We start from the raw sequence: 26,439 nt of genomic DNA, 5'->3' as shown, positions 1-26,439 counted from the left end.
GCATCGACTGATATGCAACATGACCTTTTCCGGTCAGGTCATGACCTTGACCTGAGGTCAAATTTTTAAGTTGACCTTTCAAGATCAAATTATAGTTCATTCGACGCGTCTCGGTGAGGGGAACACGATTCTGGCAATACAAATGTCGTGGCTTTTTGTAGTCGAAAGTTATTGCCGAAAAACACTTTTCGTAAAAACAGCTATTTTTGGAGTTTTTGCCCTCTGGAGGCTAAACCGTTGACCTGAGGACAATATTGATAATGACCTTTTCAAAAGAAGAGTTTAAAAGCTATCGATTGCTTTTCCATGCGTTTTTCTAGCAACCATAGTTCCTGAGATAGCGGCATGTTTTCTGAAAAATATAATGACAATTGGCAAATTTGGACCTTTGATGACCTCTGGTGACCCCAATATTGCTCTAAGGTGAAAAATGACCGAAATACTTTCAAACGTACGTATTGAGAGCTATCGATTGCTTTTTAGCGCGTCTTTCTAGCCCTCTTAGTTTTTGAGTTAGAGGTGGGTGGTAACATATACCCCCCCCCCCCTCACTAGGGCGAAGTTGGCCGAGACCGCCACTGGGGCGCGGGTTAATAGACAAAAATAATGCCAAAGTGGCCAATTATGGACAACAGAAATAATGTCCATACTCTGTCGGTTATCGGTGTCCAAGCTGTTGACTTCCGCCATGGCGATGGGTGATTATCACACCGACATGCTGATGGTACATAATGTGCGATATCACACTTCGCTTACTCTGGTAGACCTTAGCCCCCGTCCCCCTCCAAAGAGGCTCCCGTCACCAGGCAAAACAAGAAAGATACATTGTTTCTCGTATATTCACAAACATGCTGGGTGCAGTTTCATTTGACACTAGTGAAGCTTCTTATTCTTCCTCTTCCTTAGCCACATACTTGTGTTCAATGTGCTTCCACAGTTTCTGAAAGAAAAAAAAACAGTGTCAATGGTAGTAAGCGATAGATCTAACACATCACAGGTATCTGAGCCGTAAACAAGTTGACGGTTTTAGCGCTGATGCCGCTAAATTACACTGCCAACCCAAGCTAGAATTCAGGGCAAATCAGTGTCTCAAAATTGTATTTTTGTTTGGGTGTCAGAGCGCATATTACTCTCCAAAAGGGGGAAAGAGTGAAAAATGGCCAGTCAGATAAGGCCCAAAAGAGTAAAAAGGGATCAATGGCATTTATTTATATAAAAATGTGGTAAAATGTAGGATGTAAAACGATCATCCATGCAAATGCCTTTTCTTGGTAAAATTGAGAGGGTGAATTTCTCTTATAATTTAGAGATGAGAGTAAGAAATAATTTTCATATGGATGTCATTTCCCACCCAAATCAACACGTTTTGGGACACTTGGGCAAATGGATTAAATCCGACAATTATCGATTCATATCCTTAACTTGATCGACCGAAGTTTGAAAACAGTAAAGGTAGTGTGCCAGCTTCCCTGGACCGTATGGAGTTAATGGCCCAGATAAGGAGAACCGGATTTTTAGAACTTATCCATACCTTCAAAACTCATGGAAACGTCTTAACCCTCGCCCTGGCAGGGGGGTCGATGCGACCCCCCCCCTAAGGTTTTTCGAAGCTAGCGTAAAAACGGCGGCGCGCAGCGCCGCCAAATTTGGCACAGCCTATGGGGCAACCTTTTTACATATGACCTGAAAATTTCAGGTCCGGATGACCTTGGGTCAGGTCACCAGGTCAGAAAATCGGTACAGGGTCATGGTCAAATTTCAATTTTCTTTTTGCACCTGTCCAACTCACAGTTTTGGACTGATTTACTTCAAACTTTCAGGATGTGCTAAGTTCACCGAGTTGTATAACATATAGTTCGGGTTTTTTGAGGTCACTGACCTAAGGTCAGTTAGAGGTCATTACGTCGTAATGTTAAGCCTATGGGAAAATACTAAATTCGGAAAATACTGGAGATATCCGCTTCGTTCTATCACTTTTGTGCTTTGAAACCACAGTACGTAACAGCAGGTCACTTGGTGCTTCTTTGTTTGGTGTTCTTATCCATGGGTCAGGTCAAATGAGGTCAACTGAGGTCAAATGACGTTTTTGCCAATAACTTGGCACATAATGACGCTAGAGCTTAAAAATGGTATCATTGTGTTCCTGGTGATCAGGCGAATCGAATGATATACGATATGATGCAATTTGGTTAACTTGAACTTAATTTATAAATTTAAGGTTACTTAATATTTAAGAAAAACTTTAAGTACACAGCTAAAAAGTATATCATTCGACGCGCCTTGATGTGCTGAGTTCACTGGTGCTTTTCTTTTTATTCTATCTTAACCCTCGCCCGTATAGGGGGGGGGGTCGAACGGACCCCCCCCCATGGTTTTTCGCGAATAACTCGCGTAAAAAGCGGCCGATCGCGACGAAACTTTCAGTACCCTCGCGTTCATCAATTTCACACCTACCCTCAAAATTTCATGACCCTGACCCAAATGACCTTTGACCTGTGACCTACTTTTCGAGACCATGTTTGGCTGGAATCGCGATTCGGCGTATGTCGGCTCGCATTAGCCGCGCGTTTGCAGTCTTTTCGTGGTTTCAAGCGTTCAAACATGTGATATGATGTTGCCCCCATGCATTAGGGTGGGTGTCAAGGTCACCTGAAGGTCAGGTCAGGTCATTGACCTTTGATGACCTCGGTTCACTTTTTCGAGTTTTACATGTTTCTAGGCCAGTTTTTGGAGCTGAATTCGAATTTAGCAACCATATGAACATTTACGAAGAAGTTTTGGTGCCTTCGTAACATGTTACGAAGCTGTCAGAGGCGACTGCCACCTACTACGAATACCCTTACTGGTTGACCTGACCTGACCTGACCCGACCTGGCCTAAATACATGAAGACATCATCTGTGATCAAAACTAACATGATATTCGTGATCAGCACCCCGAAAAACCCCATAGCAGCCACACTTTACGACGTTCTAACAGGTCCCGATTTTCCCGCCTTTGGGGTCATTGACCTGACCTGCAAGGTCAACCAATGACCTAGGACCTTAAAATTGGGTATCATCGGCTTCCTCTCGTCACGGGCAACACGCTCGTTTTTTCCGCGAAGCTCTAGCACGATCAGGGGCGAAACGGCAAGGGGGGGTCCAACGGACCCCCCCCCCCCCCCTTATACGTTCGCGGCTGGAAAAACACCAATACGGGCGAGGGTTAAAGGTAGTGTGCCAGCTTTCTTGGACCGTATGGAGTTAATGGCCCAGATAAGGAGAACCGGATTTTTAGAACTTATCCATACCTTCAAAACTCATGGAAACGTCTTAAATTCTTCAAATTTTGAGTACCCCAGTGCGAAATTCGCCCCGACGGGTTGTCGGTCGTACCCCAACCACATTTCACACCACTATGAACAATAAATGCACACACTGAAATCGCTATTACCGATATGCTCATCCAATCAAGTTTCGATAAACCCGTTCATCATCATCTCCTGCGGTTTCGAACACGCCTGTTAGGTGGCTTCTGATGCTCGTCGAGGTCGGAATTTCCAAATACGCGTGGTGCGTCGGGCCGCGCGCTCTGACTTCGGCCAAGAAAAATGCGTCAGCTGATCATTGTCATTTCTGCCACTTGCGTGTGGTGAAATGGGGTCATAACTTATAAGACGGCTTTTTCATATCAATTATTTTACATAAAATCATATTTCAAACCATAAATAATGTTCGACAGCCAAATAAAAGAAACAATACCAATACGGGCTTACAGTTTAAGGCTCAACATTGTGTTGTCTACGATTAGACAGCTGATAACTCATTCCCGTACGTCGTATGGTCGTAACACTATAATGACCATTGCTTATTGTCACAAGTGCGCCGCATTCGCGATTGTTGCCCGACGCCTGTTTGCAGGTGAGCCCACTACAGTTGTTATACATATCTAAAAACCGATAAACTTTTAGGCGAAAAAGGCACTATTCCAGGCCAATTTTTGATTTTTTTTTGCGATATTAGGTAAAAACAGAAGCTTCTTATCCTAGGAAAAATAAAATGGGAAATCTTTCAAAGGTGGCACACTACCTTTAATTAGATGAAAAGTTATAAGCGAAAATTTTTTGACCTGTTTTTTTGCGAAATTTTTACATTTATACCCCCAAAACCCCCCTAAATACTGACTTAGAGCAACCAAATTTGCACAGGGGCGAGAAATCCAGGGGGCCCACCTACCTACCAAATTTGGTGTTTCTAGGTGCCATAGGAGCCAATCGCGAGGGGGGGTCGCATCGACCCCCCCCCCCCCCTGCCAGGCCGTGTTATGAAAAATGCCCTGCCAGGGCGAGGGTTAAATTCTTCGAATTTTGAGTACCCCAGTGCGAAATTCGCCCGACGGGTTGTCGGTCGTACCCCAACCACATTTCACACCACTATGAACAATAAATGCACACACTGAAATCGCTATTACCGATAGGCTCATCCAATCAAGTTTCGATAAACCCGTTCATCATCATCTCCTGCGGTTTCGAACACGCCTGTTAGGTGGTGCGGTAGACCGCGCCCAAAGCCAGGGCCCCGGTAACGTGAGGTAGCCGAGTCGGGGCAGCGTGCGCTAACCCAAGCCGGGGCCGCGCGTCCTCCCGGTGTCATGTGATAGCCCGGGGCTGCCCGCGGGGATGCGGTAGACCGCGCCCAAAGCCGCGGCCCTGGCTTGGGTCAGCTCACGCTGCCCCGACTCGGCTACCTCACGTTACCGGGGCCCTGGCTTTGGGCACGGTCTACCGCAGGTGGCTTCTGCTCATACTTTGTGGTGCGGTGGTGGTGCGTCGGGCCGCGCGCTCTGACTTCGGCCAAGAAAAATGCGTCAGCTGATCATTGTCATTTCTGCCACTTCATGTGGTGGGATGGGGTCATAACTTTAGAGACGGCTGTTTCATATCAATTATTTTACATAAAATAATATTTCAAACCATAAATTAATGTTCGACAGCCAAATTAAAGAAACAATACCAATACAGGCTTACAGTTTAAATTCGACATTGTGTTGTCTACGATTAGACAGCTGATACCTCATTCCCGTACGTCGTAACTCTATAATGACCTTTGCTTATTGTCACATGTGCGCCGCATTCGCGATTGTTGCCGACGCCTGTTTGCAAGTCAGCCCACTACAGTTGTTATACATATCGAAAAACCGATAAACTTTTAGGCGAAAAAAAAACACTATTTTAGGCCCGTTTTCGATTTTTTTGCGATATTAGGTAAAAACAGAAGCTTCTTATCCTAGGAAAAATAAAATGGGAAATCATTGGAAGGTGGCACACTACCTTTAACTCTCGCGGGCCCGGGGACAATTTGCCTCTCCCCGCTGATGAATATTTGCGATAGCTCCAGAGCGCTTAGGGATAGGAGCACAAAAATTTTAGTACATTTTCCCTATCAATTTGATACACTCTGGATAAAACATGGACCTTGCCCCACGACGACGTCACCGAGTCAATTTTTCTAGACCATTGAGCGGCAGATTTCGACGCCACAGACGAGGAATTCAAATAGCGGTCAAAAATGGTTTGATGAAAAAAAAAGTTACGAGCAGGTTTGTGTAGCATGATCTGAGGAAATATTGCAACAAATTTTCTTGACCCAAGGTCAGAGGTCAGTTAAACGACCAATCGCTGAGATTTTAGTCTTCGCAACTAGCTCCAACAGAAATGGTCCCAGAGGTAAGGCAGCGGTACCAATGCATGTCTTATTTAGAAGCGTCGAATGACAAATATTTAACATTTTGTTTGGAGAGGCCAAAATGTATGTTGACCTCATGTCACCTCAAGTGACTTGGTTGAATTGACACATGCAAGGTTTTATCTGTTGCCGCTGATCAAAATCTGGCATCTTTTTTTGCTTTAAGCATTCATTTAGAGCCACAGGATAGCGAAAATGACTGAATCATTATCACTGACTAGAAATTAGTGAAATGGCTGCTAGCAAGGTTACTGTTGCGTGACCATGACGCGCCACTCAGGAGGGGTAGGGCAAAGCTTAGCGCTGACGTCATTACGTGGCTCCGCCCCATGAGCGCGTAGCCTCTACCCAAACAGCAGATTCGTTCCGTGAAATTTAACATTACGAGTGAGAGAGAGAGAGAGAGAGAGAGAGAGAGAGAGAGAGAGAGAGAGAGAGAGAGAGATCCCTTTATTGGCAGACGCTGGGCCCATAAGAAGTAACACTCAATGATGAAGACGTGACAATCATATGATGATGACGGTATGAAGATAACATGTGTAAATGACCAACATCAGCAGCGCTCAACAACCACACAATGCTGCAGTCAACAATTTACGCATAGGAGATGTGTGGGCGATATCACTGTAATACAGTGTAGATATTATTCGGTTTTCTGACTTTTTCAAACGCGACATGAAATTCTACAGTCTACGGTAGGCCGCATCAAAGCCATCTATGTGTTCTTGCGCAAACATTCCAGAGGCACTACAATAGGGGAAAGTGGGGTAAGACGGTCAGGGTAGGTAAGACGGGCACCCCTTCTGCAGACCAAACCAATAGCGCTACGAGCAAGAAAAGTTAGGACCAGAATTGCCTTTCCCACTACACACCACCATTCAAGTCTGGTGAATTTGTGTTCAGTCGATAATCTTTTATTTTGATTTCTTTAAAACACTCATTTCATTGAAAACATCCATAATGTATTGTGCAAGCTTTTGTGTACAGCACTATAGAGTTAAAAACTCGCAATCACTTGTGGTACACTCATATGCCAACAGTGTTCATTTACGGCGGATTTGCTTTGTCTGCATCAAATTGTCCACAGCGAAAAATCGTGCTGAACTTCTGACATTGAGTTTGGGGTAAGACGGGCAACTATGAACCCAATGGGTCTGTAATGGTGAAAATATTTTTGTTGCTGTAGGAAAAAAGAAGCATTTCTAATAAGAATATGTTCGATTCCGATACTCACAGACATGTTAGCAATATTCCTTCGGCACAGTTTATTCTCGAATAATGAATGTGAAAAACGGTTCTACATGGCTTCTGAACTAGGGCCTATATAGGAGCATACGCCTTCTGCACGAATCTCGTATACTGCCATTTCCGAAGCACTTGAGACCAACGAGCGACTGTATAAATGCGGCTAATCTCGGGCATTTGTTGCGAGCTGCGCTGATCGGTGAAAGAAGCTGGCCGTCTTGCCCTACCCATGTGACCGTCTTACCCCATGGGGTGGGGTAAGACGGGTTTTTGCAAGGTTTTGCAAAAATAGCTGCAGTTTATTTGTTGAATCAGGTCTAAGTCTCATCTTCTGGCAAATGAAAGTAAAATGTCTGAAAAAGGTTTTCACCCAGTTTCCCGTTTCTATGATGTTTCTAACCGGCCGAAAAATGGCTCCAAAGTTAAGGTGCCCGTCTTACCCCACTTTCCCCTATTTAGGGTAGCCTAAAACATTCTAGCAGCGTTATTGAAACACACTTTAAATTTCCGAAGAACCGATGCATGAAACGAGTGCCATAAATGCATGTAGCTGATGTTAGAACAATATGCATAATGTACAAATGCTTTTTAACCGAATATGTACATAAAGCGAATTTGCGACTCAATGAATTGGCACGACAACACAGTGATCGGTATTGATGACAGATCTCGACATTGTCCACTTTGGTTCGTGTGCTCGAAATGTGATATCCAAGATACTTATATTCGTCGACATATGAAAGCACACTATTGCACAATGATATCTTAGGGAGTGATAGATTTCGAAGACTCACGGGAAGCATGGCCATGCAGACTGTCTTTTTAGTATTGAATAGAATGTCATGATCATTCGCATACTCGGAGCAAATGTTCAGCAATTTTTGAAGCCCAAAAGGCGTAGGCGAAAGAATGACCATATCATCTGCGTAATAGAGATGGTTGAGACTACCTAGATAATGGCACCCCACACCACTCTGGTCGAGAAGAGTCGATAAATCATCCGTATATGCATTAAATAAATAAGGTGAGAGAATGCCGTCTTGCCTAACGCCATTTGACACGGAAAAACCATCAGATAATGCCTTACCCCATCGAACCTGAAAACGCTGTGACCTATACCACGAACTGAGTAATTTCACTAAATTTGAATCCATCCCCTTATCAAGTAATTTGTCAAACAATGTCCAGTGATTTACACGGTCGAACGCCTTTCGTGCGTCCAGGAAACATATGAATACAGGGCAGTGGCGCAGCCAGGATTTCATTTCGAGGGGGGGGTCATCGCCTCCAAAGCGGGCCCCCTAGTGTGCGGGCCCCCCACCCATTTTTCAGAATCTCTCCATATTTTATACACATTCTGCTGGGCGGGCCCCCTTTATCTGCACGATAACCCTTGAGCGAGTTTGAATCGGAAAGTTTTGATAGAACAAAAGCACGGTAATCACCCGGTGTGTCATCAATGGGTTAATTTCCACGCAAATTGACCACGACAGAAATATTGGTAGGTACTGTTACTATGAAGTATGAATTCGTATCTTTCGAGGCCGAAATGTACGCCTTCCGCAATATGCATAGCAATAAATAGCATATATGCAAACGGAGCTGTTACCTGCTTCTGTCGGACAAGATATGATATATGTACAGTCCACAGCAGAAGTAATGTGGGGTTTCAGTCATGGGTATGTTCTGCTTCTGAAGCTTAGGAACGATTAGCCAGGCTACAATGCAACTTTGAATGTAGCTTATATGTATCGTCACCCTTGCAGCTGCAACTTTAGCTATTGACATCTTCTTTTCGATCACTCCGCATTAAACAATCGCCAGTCAAAGCCAACCGTTGAGATTGGTAAAACCCTACATTACTTTAGCGGTGGGCTGTACATACTTTGTAGTCCCATGTGCCTGTCCTAAAGTTATCTATTGGCTGCTGTAGTACCTAGATTGTGTCATTATTCTTCTTCATTACGTGAATTAGCTCACAAGAAATTTTAACGCGCTCATATGGGACATTTATTGCCTTTGGCCGGGTTTGTTGTGGTGTGGTAATGTGGTGATGTAGATTCTGTCTGTTACCGAGGTTCCGGCATGGTGATACTCCATGGTGTTACTTAGCGCGGGGTGCAGGCCTGCAGACTGTTGCACCTAGCGCGCTGAAATTTGCGCAACTTATAGAACAAGGATGGACAACGTGCCTTCTAGGGGTCTCAGTTCGATCGGGACGATAGTGAGCACATGGCGCATGCCCAAAAAGTGCAAATTCGTGTCATATGCTTTACGTGTATAAGTCGGCTTGCAAAATCGGGCGAAAATGGTTAAATTTGCCCGACACGGGTCCGGTCCCCGTGCAATATCTCGGTAACCGTGGATCCGATCGGCACGGGGAACACAGTATCGTGTAGTGAATCGAACGGGCTATCGAATGATGTGCGATGCAGGGAATGGCACGCGCCACGTGCACCTGTGAGGCACTTTTGCTTAAAAATTGACGTTTCAGACGGATTTTGGACCTTATACCATTTTCGGGTGACTGTCAGACGGGGCGAACTCAAACAGCACCTATAGGCAAGAGAAATGTACCGCCTCTCATGAAAAATGTGAAAAGTTAATTGATCAAAAACAAGGTGGACAAAGGCTGGAGAACATAGTATTTGTCCATGATGTGCCACTTGCTTAAAGGGACCCTCCCACCTTTAAAAAAGTTTATGAATTGGCATGAAAGTGATGTCGCTCGGTTCAGAAAGAGCGAAAACGAATATCTACCAAAGTTCACCGAAAAATATTCACCGGTTTTCAAGATATTAGACTTTTACTTTTGTTTACTTTTTGGGATCTCCGCTGTTCCTAGCGACTTTATTTAAAAGTGCGGCATTTGTTGCGCGCAACGCAGCATATACCACCGCGTGCTACAAAACGTTTTAGTCAAACATTTACGGACGTTCGAAAGCCTGATGACGTCATCAGATTTAAGTGCCTATACCAATACATTGTGGCACTTATTTGCACAGATGTCAAAATCAAACTCAAATTTCTTTGCGATGAAGTTATTGCTGGAGAAACGGTTTTCACGGCACTGATTTTCAAAGAACGTCCATCAAGATGGCTATCTCAACTCAAATCTAATGTTAAGGTGGGACAGTCCCTTTAAAGGGACTATCCCACCTTTAACATGGGGTTTGAGTTGAGATAGCCAAGTTTGCGGCGAGGTTCAGAAACCACTATCTATCTAGGTTGCAACCCCCGCGGCCTCTTGGTGTTGAAGAAATTCGTTCCCTTCATTAGAAAATGGGCCTTGTGCAAGGCCCTATCTTCAACATGGAGCGACCGTTAGTGTGACGTCACCTCGTTTAGTCATTCTGATTTAAATGGGTTTGTTCGTTGAAAAATCGCTTAAAACTTGGTCTGAACTTTGTTGTGGTGCCTACAGAGTAAAAAGAATCAGCTTTATGACAGTAATGTGGCCTGGGGAAGGAGGTAATTTTGGGCTATGACGTCACATATTTGAAAGTTTGTGTTTGGAATATGGGAAGCCTAAGATGTTTAATGAAAAATAAATGCCAGAACCGTGTTCCTAGTCATCCAATCTATAAAGTCGGGCACAATCTAACTGGTTTTAACAACATTTTAGAAGGTGGGATAGTCCCTTTAATTGCATGGGTTTTGCTGCATAACCTGATACGTTTGACAATTGAAAATGGCATCGTTGGAAAGAGTTGGAACCTGAATTTTGTCCAAGATCTAATCATCGCTTTTGCAAGACGAGCAACAGCATTCTTAAAAAGATAAATGTTTCAAACCTCTACATGGCAATTCATCGCTAGCTTTCATTTTTCAATAACCTACGTCAACCTATGTTATAAAATACACTTGACATGTTCTATAGTAGAACGCACGCTTATCTGACACGGGCACCTTGATGCGATGGATATTTTTCCCAAACCAAAATGTTTAGCCGTCAAAAAGCAATCGACCGAAATGGATACATAGCTCACGGAGACAAGACCAACCAAACGCCTACCGATAAAAATACCCCTTATCCGCGTTGCGGAGCAAGCGGGTCACGCTAGCGGCCCAATCCACCCGGGGGCCTGGGCCCCATCCACACGGGTTCCGTTCTCCCAGGGTTCCGGGCCCCATTCTCCCGGGGCCCGGGCTCCGTCCACACCGGGGCTCCGGGGCCCATCCACCAGGCGCCCGGGCCCCGTTCTCCCGGGGCCCGGATCCAATCCACCCGGGGGCCCGGGGCTCCATCCACCCGGGGCCCGGGCCCGTTCTCCCGGGCCCGGGCCCACCCACCGGGGCCCGGGCTCAATCCACCCGGGGGCCCGGGCTCCGTCTACCCGGGGCCCGGGCCCCGTTCTCCCGAAGGCCCGGGCCCCGTTCTCCCGGGGGGCCGGGCTCCATCCACCCGGGGCTTGGGCCCGTTCCCCCGGGGGCCCAGGCTCCATCCACCCGGGGGCCCGGGCCCCATCTACCCGGGGGCTCGGGCCCCATCTGCCCGGGGGCTCGGGCCCCGTTCTCCCGGGGGCCGGGCTCCATCCACCCGGGGCTTGGGCCCGTTCCCCCGGGGGCCCGGGCCCATCCACGGGGGCCCGGGCTCCATCCATCCGGGGGTCCGGGCCCCATCCACCCAGGGCCCGGGCCCCATCCACCTGGGGCCCGGGCCCCCGTCCACCTGAGGGCCCCCGGGTGGATTGGACCCGGGCCCCGGGTGGACGGAGCCCCGGGAGAACGGGACCCGGACCCCTAGGAGAACGGGACCCGGGCCCTCAGGTGGACGGGGGCCCGGGCTCCGTCCAACCGGGGCCCGGGCCCTGTTCTCCCGGGGAGTCGGGCTCCATCCACCCGGGGCCCGGGCCCGGGCCCATCCACCGGGGGCCCGGGCTCAATCCACCCGGGGGCCCGGGCCCCATCTACCCGGGGTCCGGGCCCCATCTACCCGGAGCCCGGGCCCCTTGCACCTGGGGCCCATGGACCATCACCCGTGGTGTCCCAGTAGGCATTTCTCGAAGCGGGCTCGTCCGATTAGATTAGGACCTCTCTCCTCCCTCCCTCCCTCCCTCTCTCTCTCTCTCTCTCTTTCTCTCTCTCTCTCTCTCTCTCTCTCTCTCTCTCTCTCTCTCTCTCTCTCTCTCTCTCTCTCTCTCTCTTTCTCTCTCTCTCTCTCGCTATCCCAGAGCGGGCCCCTGACAGAAATTTCGGGGGGGGGGGGTCAGCTGACCCTCTGACCCCCCCTGGCTGCGCCACTGATACAGGGCTATCATTTCGTAGGAAATAATCAGAGATCTCTTTTAGTGCATATATAGCCATGTCTGTAGAGTGTTTTTCTTTAAAACCAAATTGATGGCATCCTGTGCTAAGATATGAGGAACATCTGCTCAAAACGACCCTTTCTAAAACTTTCGAGCTCGCGCTTGCAACTGCTATTGGGCGGTAGTTATCCTTTGCGGACAAGCTCGAAGTCTTGTCCTTCACAATTGGCGTAAGAACAACATTTGTAAGCTTATCTGCCAAATGCATATGCTTGGCGATCATAGTAAAGCATAATGACAAATGTGTCGCGACTGCATTGCCGCCAAATTCAAAATGTTCTGCATAAAGAAAATCATTCCCGCTTGAACGACCTGATGACAGTTCTCCGAAAGAGTCAATAACTTCCCTGACAGTAAAAGGTTGAAAGGTATCGCCAGCTGTCGAAAGTTTGTCCTCCACAACTTGAATGAATGAGAAGTACCTTTGAGTGAATGAGATTGAGTGAATGAGAAGTACCTTTCATAATTGTTTGGCGTCAAAATACCTTAGTAATAAAAGTTTCGGCAGGTTCTGAAACACACATTGCCAGAATATCGTCAACGAGAGTTAACGCATTTAAAAATTTTCGCAAAAAAGTGGGGTCTCAAGGGGTTTGACGTCCATAGTAGAGTTCGACGCCCCCTGCCGTAACTGGACTTGACTTCATCGACAAGAACGAGACTATTCCGTGTGATTGATGTCAGAATATGACTGGACATGAATCTTTACATTGTATATTGACTTTTCTAAGGTCATCCAAGGTCAATGACCTCACATGTTCACACGCTGACCTCCGCGATATAAGCTGTGTTTAGTGGGGTTTCTTGAAATCCTGAATCCGAATATGTGGTTCAATTTTCGCCTAAACGCCTTCAAAACTGTTTCTTGACCTTAACGAGGTCAACCCAGGTCAATTACCTAGATTTAACTTTGAAGAAGTTTTTACCTTGCCGGCGGTGGGTGTGACCTCCCGTGTTCCCGGGGAATACGTCACGCCAGTAAGGACTGAAATGCAGTCAACTATATATCATTTTGTAGCTAATTCGTTGAGAAACACGGCCATGAAAGTTTCATGTCGCCATCTTTCATAGATTTGTCAGTATTGTTATTGGCTGAGTAATTTGGAAAACTATAGCTTTTCCCCCGAAATTTGACATTTCACCAGCCATAACTGGGTTAAATATTGACCTAAGGTATGTGTATATATATATATATATATATATATATATATATATATATATATATATATATATATATATATATATATATATATATATATATATATATATATATATATATATATATATATATATATATATATATATATATAGGGGAGAGTGGGGAAAGATGCCCAGGGTTTTACTATGTCATATATTATTCGAAAATGACGATGGGAAAGCAAAAACTTGGAGTTTCAACGGAAGCCGACATCATTTTTCTCCAAAAATATCACACTTTCGTGCCTGAAATATTATTACTTTTTTTGCTATTAAGCATTTTCCTGAAGAAGTGAAAGGGGGCATCTTACCCCACAGGGTGGGAAAGACGCCCCTGACGTTGGGAAAGATGCCCCCTGCACTATAAGTGACATAAATGGGCACGTGAATCGCCTGAACGAATCAGTAGTCCCTTCGAGCCTGCAATAGACACCAAACGTCATCATAAGGGCCCTCAAAAGTAGTCGTAAGGGGCTTCAGAGGTCATCGTTAGGGCCATCATAGTCCAGCGCGGCCAAACAAGCCTCCGTGGTGGCGTTCGGAGACCACTGTGGGGCTCTTATAGGTCTTCATGATGCTTGAGGGCCCTCGAGCCCATCGTGGGACCTCCGATGCCAGTGCGGCCCGTGGGGCCAACGTGGGAGCCCTCAAAGGATGTCGTGATGGGCCCTGGAGCCAATAATTGAGCCCACAGAGGCCGTCGTGAGGGCTCTCAGAGTCAGATGCCGCCCAAAAAGTCGCTGTGTGGGCCGAGAGACCGGCATGGGGAGCACCCGACCGTACTGGACTCTCAATAGTCCCAGATCGGCTTTTGTCTACATCACAAGTATGTAATAAATGATTTGACGGGCTGTTTGAAGGACAGCCTACGGATTTAGGGGGGCGTCTTTCCCCATCAGGACAGGGGGCATCTTACCCCAAGGTACCGAAGTAACATTAAATCAGTACAATTTGTTAGCCATAAAACTACACCATGAAACAAACTGTTTGGGACACAGTACACGCATGCTAATGTATCACGACTATAGCAAGGGACGCAAAAATTATTTACGTTCTTTGATATTTACAATGTTCTGACACCAAAATATTTTTGAAAGCAGCAAATAAAAAACATGCAGTCATAAGCCAGCCGCTGCCAAACTGAGCTTCGCAATTTTTTGTGCCGTTAACAAGGCAGGCTTCCGCTTTACGCTAAGAACATTAATTTCCAGGTCCGATTCTTTGTTTCGTCGCTAGAGGGGGTGGGGCGTCTTTCCCACCCTGGGCATCTTACCCCACTCTCCCCTATATATATATATATATATATATATATATATATATATATATATATATATATATATATATATATATATATGTTAACCTCCTTTGACTGACATGCACTTATACGGGGCCTCCTGGTTGTAACTATACCTACAGTTCGATTCCTTCTCCTGTATTTTAGAGGTGATATTTCAGGAATAGCATTGTCTTTGGTGGCAAAGGCGCTTGCATAAGAAGGGCCTGCTTAGCAGGGATGCGGAGTCGTGGTAGCGATTTCCGACTCCGACTCCGACTCCGACTCCGAGCTCCTGGTCAGCTCCGACTCCGACTCCGACTCCGACTCCGACTCCGGGTCTGATGCGAAATATGACGCGCCGCTCCACCCGTACCTAACGGTATCAACCATGTGGCGACCGCTGCTGCTCAACAAACATTCTGGCAAGTTGTTGCTTGCTTTCACGCATGCAGTCAGTGGTTAAGTAACCTACGGACACCTTGCGCAAGGTCGGTCACAATTTAACTGGTTTTAACAACATTTTAGAAGGTGGGATAGTCCCTTTAACTTTCTCAAATTAGGAACTTAATATGACTCAAAGTTTTCCATCGCAACTGTCCCTTTGCACCCCACTGTCCCTTAACCCCGCAGTTGCTGGGATATTTCGCCACCCACCGTTTGCTGGGGGGGGGGGGGGCGTTAAACGCCCCCAGCCGATAACTCGAGAACCAATAGGCGCAGCGAAACGCACGATGCGGCAAACGAAAGAGCGCGACGAGACGCTTCAGATGAGTACTTAAAAGTTGAATTTTAAGGTCACAGGTCGGGTCAAGGTCAGGTCAAACACCTAAAATCGGGCTTTCAGTAGCATGGACTTCAGGACTTCGCAATGGGTGCCTCTCGCCATAAACTGTCAAAACGGTCCACAATCCATCAAGGCCTACAAGAGTGTCAGCTCCATATAGGGGTCAGTCAAGCATAGGTCAGGGTCAAGGTCAGGTCAACCGGGTAGGCACATATCCCCGAAGATCAAAACTGATATTCGAAGCCTGTGACACATGTTTTATAGGTTATTTGGGGCGTAGAACACGATGGTGACATTCATTTTATCATATGTGTACGTGTTTGGCTCAAAAAGTTTAATTTAAGAAATTCATGTATCATGGTCACGAAAAATTGCCAAGATTCAGTTCAAGATTTTGGGAAATGCGGAACGATAATCAATAATCGAAGATAGCCATTTGATTGATCATGGTATTGGCAGTCTAATAGCGTTTACGGCATGTTTTTTTTTTTTGTCTATTCTGTGATTTTATGATTTTTTGAACATATGCCGTTTTTGGTCGAAAACTCAGAAATCATGACGTCACTAAAACCTCGATATCTCAAAAAATTTTCGACCAATTATTTTGAAACTTTGTCACAATAAACTTCAATCAATTCTCTACAGGGGTACCCAAAATTTGGCGCGCCATGGGGTTTGAGTTGAGGTAGCCAAGTTTGCGGCGAGGTTCAGAAACCACTATCTATCTAGGTTGCAACCCCCGCGGCCTCTTGGTGTTGACGAAATTCGTTCCCTTCATTTGAAAATGGGCCTTGTGCAAGGCCCTATCTTCAACATGGAGCGACCGTTAGTGTGACGTCACCTCGTTTAGTCATTCTGATTTAAATGGGTTTGTTTGTTGAAAAATCGCTTAAAACTTGGTCTGAACTTTGTTGTGGTGCCTACAGAGTAAAAAGAATCAGCTTTATGACAGTAATGTGGCCATGGGAAGGAGGTAGTTTTGGGCTGTGACGTCACATATTTGAAAGTTTGTGTTTGGAATATGGGAAGCCTAAGATGTTTAATGAAAAATAAATGCCAGAACCGTGTTCCTGGTCATCCAATCTATAAAGTCGGGCACAATTTATCTGGTTTTAATAACATTTTAGAAGGTGGGATAGTTCCTTTAACACCCCATTTTACGGTAGGTAGGTATGTGTAAATGAAGTCTGACTTCCGAGTGGTTGGTAGTTTGTAAATTGTAGGCATATAGGTTGTAAGTTGTAGTTTGTAGGTAGTAGTTTAGTAGGTAAGGTTACATCAGGTTAGATTTTGTTGATGTTCCTCTGACTATCTACACATTTACCAAAAATCCTGTATAGTAATACTCAATGGTAGTCATAAAGCAGGCACCGCACTTTCCATGTAAACAGCTGCAGGCAAGCATTGTATGAAGTCCGAGGGGGATAAAAACATGATCTAACCTAACCTTACCTTCTAACCTACTAACCTACAACCTAGAACCTACCAACCTACAACCTACCACCAGATATGTTTACACGGAAGTATGACGCCTGCTTTACGACTCCCGAGGTACTTGACTGGATAGATAGGTATGTATCACATATTTTTAAAGCAGTAGATCATACCATGCCTTTCTTGTAGTGTTTAATTTGTTGCTATTTTGACATTGACTTTTTGCCATTTCTATAGACTAGGCTCATTTGAGAAAAAAGTGCCATCCATTCTATTTCTGAGGTTCAGTGCACCCTATCGTGAAAAAGTTTTCATATTTAGCATCGCAGTTCAGCCCGCTTTATTTCCATTTTATAGCTTCACTAATTTGACACAAATTATCAGTTTAAAATATAAATTTAGTTTCCATGCATATTGTTTCAGAGGCAAAGTAGGTATCACCGCAAGTTCCTCGATTTGAAGTTTCTTCATCCAATTTATACCTACATGTGAGCCCCCATCTAACCATTGTCTCTGCATCATAATTAAATTATTTTCATTGTGGATAGATTCCTCCTCGGAACACGCCCATTATTACATGAGACCCACATTCGCCTGGGTTACATGAAGTGAATAAGTATCAGGGACAAATTGTCCTATTCTCTCACCATTGTAGTCCACCTTTCATAGGCATGAATTAACTCTGCTCATGTAACACTGGCCACTTTCTCCTCCCTTTAGAACTTAAAATGACCATCAAACATTGATAAATATTGATATTTGACCTGATAAATTATGAATGCTTACCCCTTGGTTATGCCTCTCGAAGATTACGTCTGCAGCAGAATCCAGCCCTCTTTCAAAGAAAAACGCTGCTGCAATAACACCCAGGGCGAATGTGGAAGTTCGCCGGAAAAGACTGTTGTACACTGTGCTAGTGAGAGTCATTTTCACCTTCGTTTAGGAACTAATGACAGGGATTTTATCTCCCCCGGAACCGAAACTAGCACCTCAAGTTGCGAGCACACAGAAGAGAAAAGGTAGCAAATTGCAAGAGAGTGCGTAAAATTGTAATCGTCACAGCCGCGCTGAAAAAGAAACATGCTGAAGTAGTGCTGGAAAAAATAGTGATGTGAATAAGGCCGAACTTTGGACAACACTATTCGACCGCCACCCTTGCAGCCATGCTATAACTCAGAAACCACTGGACCGATCGGGATGAACTAAACGACATTGAAATCAGGGGGTACGATTTTATACGCCGTTTTGAATATGGTGACATCAGGTGACCTCGGTGACCTCGGAAGGTCAACTTTACGTTTTCACCTATTGCAGCCATTCTATAATTCAGGAACTACTGCCTACTGGGCTGATCGAGACGAAAACGCCACCAATCGATTCAGCGTGTGCGGTTTAACCAGCCGTTTCAAAAATGGTGACCTCAGGTGATCTGGGTGACCTTGGGAGGTCACATGACCGCTGTCGCTTGGCAGCCATTCTATAACTCAGGGACTACTGGGCCGATTGAGACGAAAACACCACCAGTCGATTCAGCGTGTGCGATTTCAACATCCTTTTTGAATAAGTTGACCTCAGTTGACCTCGGTGACCTCGAAAGGTCAACTAAACGTTTTCGCCTATTGCAGCCATTACTCAGGAACTAGTAGTTCCTGAGTAATGGCTGCAATAGGCGAAAACGTTAAGTCTAAAGATGACCTTTCGAAGTCACCGAGGTCACCTGAGGTCACCATATTCAAAAGGCTGATGAAATCGTATGCGTTGAATCGACTTGTGGTGTTTTCGTCTCGATCGGCCCGGTAGTTTCTGAGTTATAGAATGACTGCCATAGGTGACAACGGTCATGTGACCTCCATAGGTCACCAAGGTCACCTGAGGACACCATATTGAGAACGGCTGATGAAATCGTATACGCTGAATCCAGGGGCGTAACCACGCTAGAAAAAAATGGCGCAGACAAACTCATAGGGGGCCTATCCTTCAAAGGGGGCGCCATCCAATCGATTCAGCGTGTGCGGTTTAACCAGCCGTTTCAAAAATGGTGACCTCAGGTGATCTGGGTGACCTTGGGAGGTCACATGACCGCTGTCGCTTGGCAGCCATTCTATAACTCAGGGACTACTGGGCCGATTGAGACGAAAACACCACCAGTCGATTCAGCGTGTGCGATTTCAACAGCCGTTTTGAATAAGTTGACCTCAGTTGACCTCGGTGACCTCGAAAGGTCAACTAAACGTTTTCGCCTATTGCAGCCATTACTCAGGAACTAGTAGTTCCTGAGTAATGGCTGCAATAGGCGAAAACGTTAAGTCTAAAGATGACCTTTCGAAGTCACCGAGGTCACCTGAGGTCACCATATTCAAAAGGCTGATGAAATCGTATGCGTTGAATCGACTTGTGGTGTTTTCGTCTCGATCGGCCCGGTAGTTTCTGAGTTATAGAATGACTGCCATAGGTGACAACGGTCATGTGACCTCCATAGGTCACCAAGGTCACCTGAGGACACCATATTGAGAACGGCTGATGAAATCGTATACGCTGAATCCAGGGGCGTAACCACGCTAGAAAAAAAATGGCGCAGACAAACTCATAGGGGGCCTATCCTTCAAAGGGGGCGCCATCCAATCGATTCAGCGTGTGCGGTTTAACCAGCCGTTTCAAAAATGGTGACCTCAGGTGATCTGGGTGACCTTGGGAGGTCACATGACCGCTGTCGCTTGGCAGCCATTCTATAACTCAGGGACTACTGGGCCGATTGAGACGAAAACACCACCAGTCGATTCAGCGTGTGCGATTTCAACAGCCGTTTTGAATAAGTTGACCTCAGTTGACCTCGGTGACCTCGAAAGGTCAACTAAACGTTTTCGCCTATTGCAGCCATTACTCAGGAACTAGTAGTTCCTGAGTAATGGCTGCAATAGGCGAAAACGTTAAGTCTAAAGATGACCTTTCGAAGTCACCGAGGTCACCTGAGGTCACCATATTCAAAAGGCTGATGAAATCGTATGCGTTGAATCGACTTGTGGTGTTTTCGTCTCGATCGGCCCGGTAGTTTCTGAGTTATAGAATGACTGCCATAGGTGACAACGGTCATGTGACCTCCATAGGTCACCAAGGTCACCTGAGGACACCATATTGAGAACGGCTGATGAAATCGTATACGCTGAATCCAGGGGCGTAACCACGCTAGAAAAAAATGGCGCAGACAAACTCATAGGGGGCCTATCCTTCAAAGGGGGCGCCATCCAATCGATTCAGCGTGTGCGGTTTAACCAGCCGTTTAAAAAATGGTGACCTCAGGTGATCTGGGTGACCTTGGGAGGTCACATGACCGCTGTCGCTTGGCAGCCATTCTATAACTCAGGGACTACTGGGCCGATTGAGACGAAAACACCACCAGTCGATTCAGCGTGTGCGATTTCAACAGCCGTTTTGAATAAGTTGACCTCAGTTGACCTCGGTGACCTCGAAAGGTCAACTAAACGTTTTCGCCTATTGCAGCCATTACTCAGGAACTAGTAGTTCCTGAGTAATGGCTGCAATAGGCGAAAACGTTAAGTCTAAAGATGACCTTTCGAAGTCACCGAGGTCACCTGAGGTCACCATATTCAAAAGGCTGATGAAATCGTATGCGTTGAATCGACTTGTGGTGTTTTCGTCTCGATCGGCCCGGTAGTTTCTGAGTTATAGAATGACTGCCATAGGTGACAACGGTCATGTGACCTCCATAGGTCACCAAGGTCACCTGAGGACACCATATTGAGAACGGCTGATGAAATCGTATACGCTGAATCCAGGGGCGTAACCACGCTAGAAAAAAATGGCGCAGACAAACTCATAGGGGGCCTATCCTAAAGGGGGCGCCATCCTTCGAGGGGGCGCCATCGCCTAAAAGGGAAATTGGGTGCGAAAGAGGGGCGCCTTTATGTGAAAGCGGGGCAGTGGCGTAGCCAGAGGGCCAGGGTGAGCGTTTCCCCCTTCAAGTACAGGGGGCCCGGACCCGAGGTGCCCTGCGACGCCAATTGGCTGCTGGGGGTCCATGCTAGTCATAATTCAACTTAGAAGGGCCCCACAGGGCTCGCAAGAGCACCTAATGGCACCTACAGAGGTCGAAAAAACTGTTAGACTTTCTCCAACCGACCTAAAATTTGCTCCACAAGAAAAATGATTTGTTGCACAGCCTAAAGCACGGGTCAAGAACTTGAATCCCTCTGGCGTTTCTATGCGCACTGAGCACCAATACAGTTAGCGTCAGACAGCTTCAATGCGCTGAAACAAAGGCGTGCACGAGTTTATGCCGTGCCCGTGCTTCTAAGTTCTTACTGTTCGGCGCGTAGATGTCGCTGAATATCGCGGCCGGACCGCAGCGACATCTATTCCACGGACTGCACGCTCTAAAAAACTGCCATCTTCTACAACTGGTGTAAGGGCGAAATTCCGTTCGTGATAACGGGAAAAGCAGCGCAGCCTTTTTGACACCGACTTGCTTCAGGAAGATGGAAGCAACCGGGAGCAAGTCAGCCAGGCCGTGGGTAGGTTAGAAGGTACCCACAGTGGATCATTGGCTGAAGCTTGAAATTGCACATGGATGCAAGGAATGGCCATGCAGGTAAAATATTGATCATTGGTGATCGATTATTTTCCGTTTGCATTGATATTCGGTCAATTATTTGCTCCAACACCGGTTGGAGGGATGGGCAGTTTTTCGACCTCTGGGCACCTAAGTAGCCAAGTTAACCTTCGCCCTGGCAGGGCATTTTTCATAACACGGCCTGGCAGGGGGGGTCGATGTGACCCCCACCCCCCTCGCGATTGGCTCCTATGGCACCTAGAAACACCAAATTTGGTAAGTAGGTGGGCCCCCTGCAGAGTTCTCGCCCCTGTGCAAATTTGTTTGCTCTAGGTCAATATTTAGGGGGTTTGGGGGGTATAAATGTAAAAATTTCGCTAAAAACAGGTCAAACGTTTTTTGCTTACAACTTTTGATCCAATTAAAATAGAGCAAAAAGAAAAGCACCAGTGAATTCAGCACGTTAAGGCGCGTCGAATGATATACTTTTTAGCTTGCTTAACCCGCGCCCCGCTGGGCTATTCAGCCATACGCGCCCTGCTGGGGGGGGGGGGGCAGATTCTGCCCCCCCCCCCCCTGTCTAACTTCCGAACCGATGGTCGTAGAAAGACGGGGAAAACGGCAATCGAAAGCTCTCAACAAGGCGGATCTTAAGAGCCCAATTTTTTTTGCTTAAGTAGGTCAGAGGTCAGGTCAAGGTCAGGTCAGGGGTACAAAATGCAAGTTTCTACAGTATCGGCCTTGCACCGTAGTTGCCGAAGAATGGACTGAGACTGATTGCCCAAAACGTGTTCTTAGACTACCAAGACAATATTCGTTGCATACAATGTCATTCAAAGGTCAAGGTCAAGGTCAGGTCAGGTCAGGTCAGGTCACCAAAAACAAAATATAGTAAAGGGCATGTGCGACACATGTTTTATGGGTCATTTTACTCATAGAATTCAATAGGCACACTCAATAAGTGATATGGACCACCTCTGGATGAATTTCAGGTCGAGGTCAGGTCAAGGTCAGGTCAAGTGAGGTCAAATTTTGAAGTTGGCTTTTAAGGACTAAAAAGATGTCTATCTGATGCAGTTTTTCACGGCGAATCGAATGGTGCTATTTTTGTTTCCGTACGAGGTCTAGAACTTCCAAAAAATCATTTTTCAAAATTTTTGTGTGTCGTGACGTCATAAAATTTTGAATAACTCCCAAATGTTTGAACCGATTCTTCTAAAAATTGGTATGTAGGTGCACATAGACCACTTCTCTGACATATATTCCGGTTTTTTCGATACACTTAAAATTTTGGATTTTATAATTATTTTCCCAAAAAAGTCAGTTTTTTTTTTTGAAAAATTTGGGCCAAAATCCAAAATTTTCAAAAAACCGAGATAGCCATTTGATAGACAAAGTGGAATCACGCATAACCTTTTTGTTACGTCTTGATTCCTTTAAAAATGAAGATGTTAGCGGCGTTTGAAATTTTGCCGTTTGGAGGCGAAAATGGCGAACATGACGTCACTAAAACGTCAATTTCTCAAAAATTTTCCGACGGATTTCGCTCAAATTTTCAGGGAACGTGTCAAATTGATGTATGATAAGGTACCGAAAGTTTGACGTCGCTGGCGTAACGCGTTTAGAAGTTATTGGCGAAAAACGGGAGGGGGGCAGATTCTGCCCCCCCCCCCCAGCGGGGCGCGGGTTAAGCGTACTTTAAGTTTTTCTTAATTTCCCAAGTAAACTTTAATTAATTAATTAAGTTCAAGTTAACAAAATTGCATCATATCGCATATCATTCGATTCGGCTGATCACCAGGAACACAATGAAACCATTTTTTAACCCACACCCAGGCATCGGTAGGATTGTGATTGCAGGATTGCAAAATCCTGATTGCATTCCTTTTTGGTGGATTGCACCTGGATTTGAAATCCATTCCAAAAAACAGGATTTGATTGCGGATTGGATTGCATCATACTTCCAATTTTTGCAATCCAATCCGTTAGTGCTTTGAAATGGTTTGCTGCGATTGAAAATTATGAGATCGGCTTCATCGACTTAATGTACTTTGCTATCAAGGGCTTTACATCGAAACTTGAAATAAGTTAAACGCTCAAAATAATATACGCTGATGAACTACGTAGGAAGGGCAAAATTACGTACCTATTTGAGGGCGAGTTTTAAAAATATAAAACACTGGTTGGGTAGAGGTTTAAATGTGGGGGTGTTTGAGGCAAAAAATATTTCCAATAAAATACCTGTGCCGCCCTTAGATAGGAATTACTCGCAAGACTAGGTACTAGAAATGGGTGATTTGGGGATGGAGGCACGGCCCTATGCCCCCCTCCCTCCCCCAGATCCACTAGTGCACATAATAATACAACAGGATTGCAAAAAAGGATTGCGGATTTGATCACAATCCAAGTGAAAAAAGGGGATTGCGGGTAGGAATGCAATCCACTTTGGCACTAGGAATGTGGATTGGGAATGCGATCCTTTCAAAAAGGATTTTACCGATGCCTGCCCACACCCCAGTGGCAGTCTCAGCCAACTTCACCCTAGTGGGGGGGGGGGGCATATGTAACCACCCACCTCTAACTCAAAAACTAAGAGGGCTAGAAAGACGCAGTAAAAAGCAGTCGATAGCTCTCAGTGCGTACGTTTGAAAGTATTTCAGTCAATTTTCATCTTGGAGCAATATTGGGGTCACCAGAGGTCATCAAAGGTCAAAATTTGTCAACGGTCATTATATTTTTCAGAAAACATGCCGTTATCTCAAGAACTATGGTAGCTAGAAAACGCATGGGAAAACAATCAAAAGCTTTTGTACCCTTCTTTTGATAAGGTTATTATCAAAATTGACCTCAGGTCAACGGTTTAGCCTCCAGAGGGCAAAAACTCCAAAAATAGCTGTTTTTACGAAAAGTGTTTTTCGACAATAACTTTCGACTACAAAAAGCCACGACATTTCTTTTGCCAGAATCGTTTTCCTCTCGCCGAGACGCGTCGAATGAACTATAATTTGACCATGAAAGAAAGGTCAACTTGAAAATTTGACTTTAGGTCGAGGTCATGACCTGATCAGAAAAGGTCATATTGCATATCAGTCGATGCGTCTCAACAAAACAAACACAATGAGGCCACCCCCAGCGTTCTAGCACTTTCCAATCGCGAGTTATTGGCAAAAATCTGTTTGTAGCCTCAAATGACCTCGGACGACCTTTCTAGAGGCTATCAGCAAAAATGACACCTTGGTCATCACGAGTGGTCCAAATCATTGTGATCCTGAAATATTTGGACTGTTCCTATGCGTAAACACGGATCTAGAGGCATTCTCGTTTTTCTCCATTGACTTGTAATGGAAAGGTCACGCCACTGACTTGACCTTAGGTCACGGATATACAATATCCGAGATATACAAATTGTAGGCGCCCATAACGTCATGTAATCCACCAAGTTTAAAACCTTTCTGACAAACACTGCAGGCTGGACATGATTGCAAACTTTTTTAGGCTTGGTCAGTTTACTTGACCTGGGGACCTGACCTGACATGACCTGGGGTCAAAAATTTTACACATTGTCCAAGATTGATGTACCAAAAGGCAAAAGCTACCCCAAGGTGGGCGGCGCTACGCGCCGCGGTTTTTTATTCACACGCAAAAAACGCGACAGGGTGGTAACATATGCCCCCCCCCACTGCACAGTGGGGATTTTTCCGATCCATGGTGTGTCAAAAGTGGAAATAGCCGCCCGACTTTAGTTCGCCAGCCTTGTCAATAGATGGCAGTACCACAATATGGGCAGCGGATCGTGCAATTGACGTCAAATTTTCGTTATCTGCTAAGAATTGAATGGCGGATCTTTTCATGCAAGAATCAAGTAAATCGGTCCACAACTTTTCTAGCAACGGAGATATGAAGTCAAACACCCTGCCAGAGCGGCGGCGCGGCGGCCGGCGGCGCCCGTTACGCGCCGCCTGGGAGACTGGCGGCGCTGAACGGTTCCGACTTGGCACTGCACTAAAACCTGTTAACTGCTTGGAATAGTTATTATAGCAAAATTTTCATTCAAGTGAGGAATAACCAAGGGCAGGAAGTATGTATGCTTGTGTGCGTACTGTGTAAGCCAAGAAACTGCATTAGCAGATACTCGCTAATATTAGATCCAGCCAAGTCCAAACGCATTCCAGGGGATGTGCTTCTGATGGGTCAACAATATTTATCGTTCGAGGGCGGATACAGTTTTAACAATACAAAAAATATTTTTGCACAGCTCTATTTCTTGAATAATTCTCTTCAACGCCTCATTCCTAGTTAAGCGAATTAGCCCACCCTGGTTGAATAAATAAGGCGATTTCGCCACAAGGTCGCGGAAAACCGACCGAAAACGGCCGCGCTCAACGTTAATTTGGGCATGCACACTCTTAAAAACTCGCATTGGGCGGGTAGGGTTTCCCAGGTATTGGCTCCAAAACACCGTATTCGGCTCCCGAATACGTCCACGTGACCCGCCTCGTTCCTAGTTAAGCTCTAATTAGATCAAGTGACTCATAAGGAGCGAAAAGGCGACAAAAAGCATGAATTTCCCTATGGCGGCGGGCTGCCGGGTTGCCAGACGGCGCACCGGCTATTTCCACTTTTGACACACCATGTAGTGCCTCTTAATTCAAAAAATATTTTCTGGATTTTTGTTTATTTTTGTGTTAGTGGGGCTAAGAAATGTCTGAATTTTTCCTAAATGGCATTGGTTTATCTGTATGTCCACAGCAAGACTAGGAAAAATGGTAACGGTGGGGCAGGCGTCATCAACAGCTTTCTGTTGTAAACAGCCAAGGTTGATGCATTATTAGGGCCTGTTGAAAATCAAAATGAAATAAATAGGGCCGGCTCTCTGGTTTGACTTTAAAAAAAAAAACTTAA

The 26,439-nt window shown here is 45.7% G+C and overlaps 1 long non-coding RNA gene across 1 annotated transcript; it reads right to left on the bottom strand.

Annotated features, from left to right (window-relative positions):
• Positions 1-821: 821 nt before the first annotated feature.
• LOC122368381 lies at positions 822-18,057 on the bottom strand. Its single transcript, XR_006254236.1, has 2 exons — positions 17,757-18,057; positions 822-940 (listed from the first exon to the last, which is right to left on the bottom strand). It is a non-coding gene; the product is annotated as an uncharacterized LOC122368381 (long non-coding RNA).
• Between the last annotated feature and the right edge of the window lie 8,382 nt (positions 18,058-26,439).

This window comes from Amphibalanus amphitrite, unplaced genomic scaffold (assembly GCF_019059575.1).
Source record: "Amphibalanus amphitrite isolate SeventyFive unplaced genomic scaffold, NRLGWU_Aamphi_draft 000944F_arrow, whole genome shotgun sequence".
NCBI lineage: Eukaryota > Metazoa > Arthropoda > Thecostraca > Balanomorpha > Balanidae > Amphibalanus > Amphibalanus amphitrite.
The sequence above is the reverse complement of the archived record's forward strand: the minus strand, read 5'-3'. Positions and strand labels throughout refer to the sequence as shown.